This window comes from Girardinichthys multiradiatus, chromosome 15 (assembly GCF_021462225.1).
Source record: "Girardinichthys multiradiatus isolate DD_20200921_A chromosome 15, DD_fGirMul_XY1, whole genome shotgun sequence".
NCBI classification, from domain to species: domain Eukaryota; kingdom Metazoa; phylum Chordata; class Actinopteri; order Cyprinodontiformes; family Goodeidae; genus Girardinichthys; species Girardinichthys multiradiatus.
Window position 1 is genome coordinate 21,861,294 of NC_061808.1, and position 8,666 is coordinate 21,869,959.

Below are 8,666 nucleotides of genomic sequence, written 5' to 3' on the forward strand. Positions count from 1 at the left end.
AGAAGGTTAAGACTGGATAAGGAAAAGGCCTTCAGGAGTGGGGACAAAGACATATACAGAGAGGCAAAGTACAAGTTTGGCAAGGCAGTGAAAGAGGCCAAACGACTGTACTCTGAGAAGCTCCAAAACCAGTTCTCAGCCAACGACTCTGCGTCTGTCTGGAAAGGGCTCAAGCAAATCACCAACTACAAGCCGAAAGCCCCCCACTCCATCAACGACCGACGCCTTGCCAATGACCTGAACGTGTTCTACTGCCGCTTTGAAAGACAAAGGGACAGTCCTGCAACCATCCCCCACGACGCCCCCCAACAGCTGCAGCCACAATCCACCACCCCCACCTCCCCAACCTAAAGAGGGGCCTTGGCTCCTCCAACTCCCACCCTGAAGTTCCCCCCCAACAGCCCCCTACCCACGCCGAGGACGGCTCTTTCCATCCAGGAGAGGGACGTCAACAAATTCTTCAGGAGACAGAACCCCCGGAAAGCTGCTGGTCCGGATTCTGTCTCACCAGCCAGCCTGAAGCACTGCGTTGATCAGCTGTCTCCAGTCTTCACAGACATTTTTAACACCTCACTGGAGACATGTCATGTGCCAGCCTGCTTCAAGTCCTCCACCATCGTCCCTGTTCCCAAGAAGCCAAGGACCACAGGGCTTAATGACTTCAGACCCGTCGCCCTGACCTCTGTGGTGATGAAGTCCTTTGAGCGCCTTGTGCTTTCACACCTAAAAGACAGCACCGACCCCCTCCTGGACCCCCTGCAGTTTGCCTACAGAGCCAACAGGTCTGTAGATGATGCAGTCAACCTAGCCCTTCACTTCATCCTCCGGCACCTGGACTCCACAGGAACCTACGCCAGGATCCTGTTTGTGGATTTCAGCTCTGCCTTCAACACCATCGTCCCAGTTCTGCTACAGGAGAAGCTCTCCCAGCTGAGTGTGCCCAACTCCACCTGCAGGTGGATCACTGACTTCCTGTCTGACAGGAAGCAGCGCGTGAGGCTGGGGAAGCACGTCTCTGACTCCCTGACCATCAGCACCGGTTCCCCCCAAGGCTGTGTTCTCTCTCCTCTGCTCTTCTCCCTGTACACCAACAGCTGCACCTCCAGTCACCAGTCTGTCAAGCTTCTGAAGTTTGCGGACGACACCACCCTGATCGGACTCATCTCTGATGGTGTCGAGTCTGCGTACAGATGGGAGGTGGACCATCTGTTGGACTGGTGCAGCCAGAACAACCTTGAGCTCAACGCTCTAAAGACAGTAGAGATGGTTGTGGACTTCAGGCAGAACCCAGCCCCACCTGCCCCCATCACCCTCTGTGACTCCACAATTGACACTGTGGAATCTTTCCGCTTCCTGGAAACCATCATCTCCCAGGATCTCAAGTGGGAGCCAAACATCAGCTCCCTCATCAAGAAAGCCCAGCAGAGGATGTTCTTCCTGCGGCAGCTGAAGAAATTCAACCTGCCAAAGACTATGATGGTGCACTTCTACACAGCCATCATTGAGTCCATCCTCACCTCCTCCATCACCATCTGGTACACCACTGCTACAGCCAAGGATAAGGGCAGGCTGCAGCGTGTCATTCGGTCTGCTGAGAAGGTGATTGCACCGACTACGCCAAAACAAATTCCTTGTATGTCCAAAAACGTACTTGGCAATAAAGCTTTTCTGATTCTGATTCTGATTCTGATTCTGATCATTGCTGACACAGCCGAGAGCACAGAGGTAATTCTGGGTCAACCCTTCCTGCAGCAGTCAAGTGCCTACTTGGACTATGGGCGTAAGGAAATAACTCTGTTTGGTGAGAAGGTTCCCCAGTTGGGTTTTGACCTCCAGGATGGAGTACATGTTGTGAGGGTGGCCCGTACCACAATCCTGGAGCCTGGGCGTGAGTATGTGGTGCCTGGCCTCTCCCGACCCTGCCATACAGCCAGTGAGGTTCTCATGTTAAGCCCCACTAAAGCCATCATTGAAAAGCACAATGTCCTTGTGGCCCATGTTGTTGTCCAGCAGCAACAGTCAGCCAGCCTACTTCAACCCCGGCACCATCCTTGTTAAGGTAAAGAGGGGAGCGGTGGCTGGAGTGCTTCAGCCAGTACAGGTTGTTGCAGGAAAGGAGCTTCAGGCAGCTGGAGTTGATAGGGCCAATACTGTGCATGAACCTGTTAACTCTGTCTCTTTTTCTATACCGAACCATCTCCAGGAATTGTATGCTGACAGCTCTGATGGATTGTTGGAGGAGGACCGTCGTCAACTGGGCCAATTATTGCAACGATATGGCGATGTGTTCTCCACTGGTCCAAATCATTTGGGTCGCACCAGCATCGTGAAACGTGACATCCTGACAACTGTAGGACCTCCGGTGAAACAGCCCCCCCGGAAAATGGCTCGGCAGAAACAAGAAGCAGCTGATCAGCAGGTGCTTCAGAGCTTGGAGGCTGGTCTTGCCCGACCCAGTAATAGCAGCTGGGCAGCATCAATTGTGATGGTGAGAAAGAAGGATCAGAGCTCTAGGCTCTGTGTAGATTATAGGGCCCTGAATGAACAAACAATTAAGGATGCGTAGCCACTGCCTCGGATTCAAGACACCCTGGACACCCCCTCCGCTGCGAAGCTCTTCAGCACACTCGACCTAATATCTGGATACTGGCAAGTGGAGATGACACCTCGGGCGAGAAGAACTGCTGCATTCTGCACACGTAAAGGGCTTTTCGAATGGAACGTGATGCCCTTTGGACTGTGTAATGCTCCAGCCACTTTCCAAAGGCTCATGGACCGAGTCCTGGCCAGGCTGCAATGGGAGACCTGTTTGGTTTATCTCGATGACATTATAGTTCTAGGATGAGATACTGGTCAAATGTTGGAGCGACTGGAGCATGTGTTCGCCAGGCTGCGTGCAGCTAACCTCAAGCTCAAACCGTCCAAATGCTGCCTGTTTCGGGAGCAAGTAATGTTCCTAGGCCACAAAGTTTCAGCTGAAGGTGTTGCCACAGACCCCCAGAAGATTCAGCGGGTACAGGAGTGGCCCAAACCTCAAAACGTGGGGGAGGTGCGACAGTTTGTGGGTCTGGCTTCATATTACCGCCGTTATGTGGGAAATTTTGCCACCATTGCCAAACCACTCCACGAGCTCACCAAAAAGCATGCACGTTTTTACTGGACAACTCAATGCCAGGAGGCTTTTGAAGAACTAAAACGACGCCTGACATCAGCGCCTGTCCTCGGCTACCCTCTGGATAGTGGTGAGTTGCTCCTTGATACTGATGCTAGTGACTGTGGTATTGGTGCCGTTCTCTCTCAGATACAGGAGGGGAAGGAGAGAGTCCTGGCATATGGCAGCAGATGTCTGTCGGCTACCGAGAGGAACTACTGCACCACCAGACGGGAACTCTGTGGTGGAGTTCACCTCACACTTCTGACAGTACCTGCTGGGCCGATACTTTACCATTCGAACTGATCACAGCAGCCTACGATGGCTCACCAGACTGAGGGAACCTGAGGGTCAACTCGCTCGATGGTTAGAGAAACTGGCAGAGTATGATTTCCAAGTGCTTCACCGCCCAGGAATTAAACACATAAATGCGGATGCTCTTTCCAGGAAGCCCTGCCGTGAGAACTGTGCATGTAACATACCAGATCCAGAGCTGAGCGGGAAACAGCTTCAACACAGGGCTGTGCAGTGTGAACTAACAGATAGCTCATCAGTCCAAACCGACTCTTCGACTTCCCCAGGGCGACCTCTAGTGGGGGTAGTGGGCAACTACATAAATGGTGACAGGCAGGACTCTACTCATCCCAATATCCACCTAGTGAGCGAAGCACCTCAGCCTAACCTGTTCCGTGGTTGGACTAACGAGCAGCTTGCTGCTGCCCAAAAGAACGACCCCGACATAGGACCAGTTTGGGAATGGATGGATAAAGGGGAAGGTCGTCCTGCCTGGGCCAGCATAGCAGCATGTAGCCCGGTCACCAAAGGTCTATGGTCACAGTGGAAGAGACTTTACAGGAAAGATGGAATTATGTTGAGAAAGTTTTATTGCAGCGAGGGCAAAGTTTTCCAACCGCAGATAGTATTACCACACTCTTACCACAGCTCTGTATTGGAACAACTGCACGATGGGCCTGTAGGTGGCCATTTTGGGGCAGAGAGGACTCTGTCACGCCTGAAAAGCAGATATTACTGGTATAATATGAGAGATGATGTTACTCTGTGGTGCCGTACCTGCATCAGCTGTTCACCCAAGGAAAACGCCCCAAGCAGCTATGGGAACTGTGTGGGTTGGTGCCTCCATGGAAAGGGTAGCAGTTGACCTGATGGGACCCTTAAATGAAACTGAGAGACATAACCGCTATATATTGGTGGTGCAGGACTATTTCAGTAAGTGGGTGGAAGCTTATCCTCTATCTGAGATGCAAGCTCCCACTGTGGCGGAGAAGATTGTGTCTGAATGGGTGTGCAGATATGGAGCCCCACACTCGCTCCATAGTGACCAGGGCACCAATTTTGAATGTGCTGTTTTCCAGAGCATGTGTGAGCTGCTGGGCATCGAAAAAACATGAACTACCCCATTTCGCCCCCAATCCGACGGCCAAGTGGAACGGTTTAATGCCACCTTGCAGAAAATTCTGGCCACCACTGCAGAGCGATGCCACTGGGAGTGGGATCTAATGCTTCCGTATGCACTTATGGCTTACCGGGCCACCAAGCACAGCTCTACGGGATTCACGCCTAACATTTGGTCGAGAGATAACCAAGCCTATCGATCTTGTTGCTGTTCCCCTCCCTGACAATGGCTGTTCCAACATTCCACAGTGTGTCATGCACAGAAAGAGAGGTTACAACTCATCATCAACTGGCCAGGGAGTGGCTGGGTTGGTCTTCTGAGCGAGCAAAGAAGCAGCATGATAAGAACATGCACAAATGGCAGTATAGCGTTGGAGAAGCTGTTTGTCCCACCAAATCCAGGCTCATGACTCCACTCTCCGATCCTTAGCTGAACAACAGAGACAAACAAACTTTCAGATTGAACAGCTAGCGTCCATGCTACAACACACCCTGAACAGCCAGCAGAGGCTTTCAGGAGATCTATTTCAGAACATTCCCACCAAATCCAGGCTCATGACTCCACTCTCCGATCCTTAGCTGAACAGCAGAGACAAACAAACTTTCAAATTGAACAACTAGCGTCCATGCTACAACACACCCTGAACAGTTTACCCAACCCAGCCGCAGAGGGCGCTGCAGCCCCACCGGTCACACAGCAGCTCCCATACTCTCGTGACCCCGAAAAATATTCCAGTGAGTAAGGAGATTGCAGAGGTTTTTTGTTACAATGTACACTTGCATTCAACCGATCTCCACAATCCTTCCCTCATGATCTTGCTAAGATTTCTTTTATTTTGGGATTGTTATCGGGAAAGGCGTTAAAATGGGTGGAGGCCCGCTTTAACAATTGCTGTGATTTTGGCTGTACTTTCTCAGATTTTGAGAATGAATTTAGAGAGGTTTTTTCAAATGAAGTAGATCAGACTGCAACAGCCCGAAGACTTTGGTCTTTAAAACAGAGAGGCCAATCTGTTTCTGAGTTCTCTATTGACTTTAGAACTTTAGCCGCAGCTTCTGGGTGGGATGACTGTGCTCTCAAGACAGCGTTTTTTCAGGCTCTAAACGAACCTCTTAAGGATGAGTTAGCTGTAATGAATGAAACTAAGACTCTTAACGGGTTAATAAATTTAGTCACCAGACTTGATAACTGCATGAGAGAAAGAAAGAAGTCCCAACAGGAGTTTTGTTCCAGCAAAACACAAACCCCCAACTAGGTTCGCTTAGCTGTCCACTCACCTGTTCCAACCCAAAACATAGAGTCAGAGCCTATGCAGATTGGGCGAACTCCCCTCTCGGCTGAGGAGAAACAGTGACGCCGCCAGTCTAATCTTTGTTTTTACTGCGGTTCTTCTGAGCATTTTCTTGCCAGCTGCCCTGTCTGTCCTACTGGACCAAAAGGATGGGTCCGCCAGTAAACGAGGGGAAACTGGCGGACCGTTTAAACAATCCTGCTGCCCCCAGACTTAGTTTGCCTGCGTCCTTAATTCTTGAACGTCATATTCAGAATCTCTCGGCTTTAATTGATTCCGGGAGTGAGCAGAATCTTATTGATCAGAGTTTGGTTTCAGAAGCTCAGATTGAGACAGAACTACTCCCTTCACCTCAGTTAGTATCAGCTTTGGATGGGCACAGATTACAACAGGTCACCCATTGTACCAAGCCATTAACCCTGTTGTTATCAGGAAACCATAAAGAAGAAATATCCTTCTTCGTTTTCCCTATCGCTCTGAACTCTGTGGTCTTAGGTTTTCCATGGCTACAGAAACATAACCCTCATATAAATTGGTCTGAGTGCCAAGTAGAGTCCTGGTCTTTCTTCGTGCCTTCAGTCAGCCGTACCTCCTCAACCTACCGACGTCATTTTTGATGAGAGTAAGATTACTGATCTTTCTCTTGTCCCCACTGAATACCATGACTTAAAACAGGTATTTAGTAAAGTTAAAGCATTAACTTTGCCTCCACACAGACCATATGACTGTACCATTGAGTTACTTCCCGGAGCCCCCTTACTGACTACTAGACTACAACATCTCTGAACCAGAACGTAAGACTATGGAAAACTATATTAACGAGTCCCTTATGGCTGGAATCATTCGTCCATCTTCTTCTCCCCTAGGCGCCGGGTTTTTCTTTGTGGGTAAGTTAGATGGTACCCTTCTCCCATGTATGGATTATAGGGGATTAAATCAGATAACTGTAAAGAATAAATACCCACTTCCATTCCTTTCTTCGGCTTTTGAGCCAGTTCATGGTGCCAGAGTTTTTACTAAACTTGACCTATGAAATGCTTACCATTTAGTTAGGATCCGCCTGGGGGACAAATGGAAAACTGCATTTAAAACACCCCTGGGACACTTTGAGTACTTGGTGATCCCATTCGGACTTTGCAATGCACCTGCTGTTTTCCAGTCACTCATCAAGGATGTGCTCAGAGATTTTTGGAATGTTTTTGTTTTGTCTATCTTGACGACATTTTGATTTATTCGAAGGACATTGAGGAACGCCGTCAACATGTACGTTTAGTTCTTCAGATCAGAGACTGCTGGAGAATCGTTTATTTGTAAAGAGTGAAAAGTGTGACTTTCATAAAGACTCTGTAACCTTTTTGGGGTTTATTTTGGAGGGTGGACAGGTTCGTTCGGACCCAGAGAAGATTAAGGCAGTCCGTGAGTGGCCTGTCCCGGACTCCCGCAAACAGCTCCAGCGCTTCCTAGGGTTTGCGAACTTCTATTGCAGATTTATTAAGAACTTTAGCTTGTTGGCTGCCCTGCTCACTGCTCTCACCTCTACTAAGACTGTGTTCTCCTGGTCTCAGGAGGCAGATAGAGCCTTTGCGGCATTTAAAGAGAGATTCTCACAGACTCCCATTTAGATTCACCTTGATCCCTCTCGACAATTTATCCTGGAGGTGGACGCCTCTGAGACGGGTGTAGGAGCCGTGCTCTCACAACAGTCCACCATAGATGGTAAGCTCCATCCCTGCGCTTTCTTTTCCAAACGACTCAGCGACACAGAGAGAAATTATGATGTGGGGGACAGGGAGCTTCTAGCCATGAAATTGGCCTTGGAGGAATGGCGGCATTGGCTTGAGGGTGCTAAACAACCTGTACTAATTTGGACAGATCATAAAAACTTGGCTTATTTACAGTCGGCAAAATAATGAATCCACGCCAGTCACGTTGGTCTCTTTTCTTTTCTCGGTTCGACCTTTCTATCTCCTATAGACCTTGTTCTAAGAACCTGAAGCCAGACGCCTTGTCCCGTCAGTTTTCCCCGGATAGCTTAGTTAAGGAGGCTGAGCCAATTATGGCTTCCCACTGGACTGTTGGAGCCTCGTCTTGGGAGATAGAGAACCTCGTAAAACAAGGGCAAGCATCATGAACCTGATCCTGGCACTGGTCCTCCTAATAGGGTTTATGTTCCGTCTTCTGTACGGTTCCGGCTGATCTGTTGGTTTCACACTGCCAGATTCTCAGCACACCCTGGGGTCAGGACCGTTTCCCTCATTTCCTGAAGATTTTGGTGGCCGTCTCTACATAGTGACATTAAAGAGTATGTTCAAGCTTGTTCCATCTGTGCTAGACAAAAGACTGGAAATCAACCACCTTCTGGTTTACTTCAACCACTCAGTGTCTCTAAACGTCCCTGGTCTCACATTGCCTTGGACTTTGTTACCGGTTTGCCCATCTCCAGAGGTATGTCAACCATTCTCACTATTGTAGATCATTTTTCTAAGGCTTGTCATCTTATCCCTTTAAAGAAACTTCCGTCAGCTTTCCACACAGCTCAACTTTTAGTGCTGTATATTTTTCGCCTTCATGGCATACCACAGGAGATCTTATCTGATAGAGGGCCTCAGTTCACCTCCCGAGTGTGGAAACAGTCCTGTTCAGCTCTGGGGGGCAAGCCTACTTTAACCTCTGGTTATCATCCACAATGCAACGGACAAACTGAGCGCATGAACCAACAGACGGAATCTGTTCTCAGGTGTTTATCTGCTTCAGATCCCTTAGACTGGAGCACTTACCTGCCTTGGGCCGAGAACGCCATTAACTCTCAT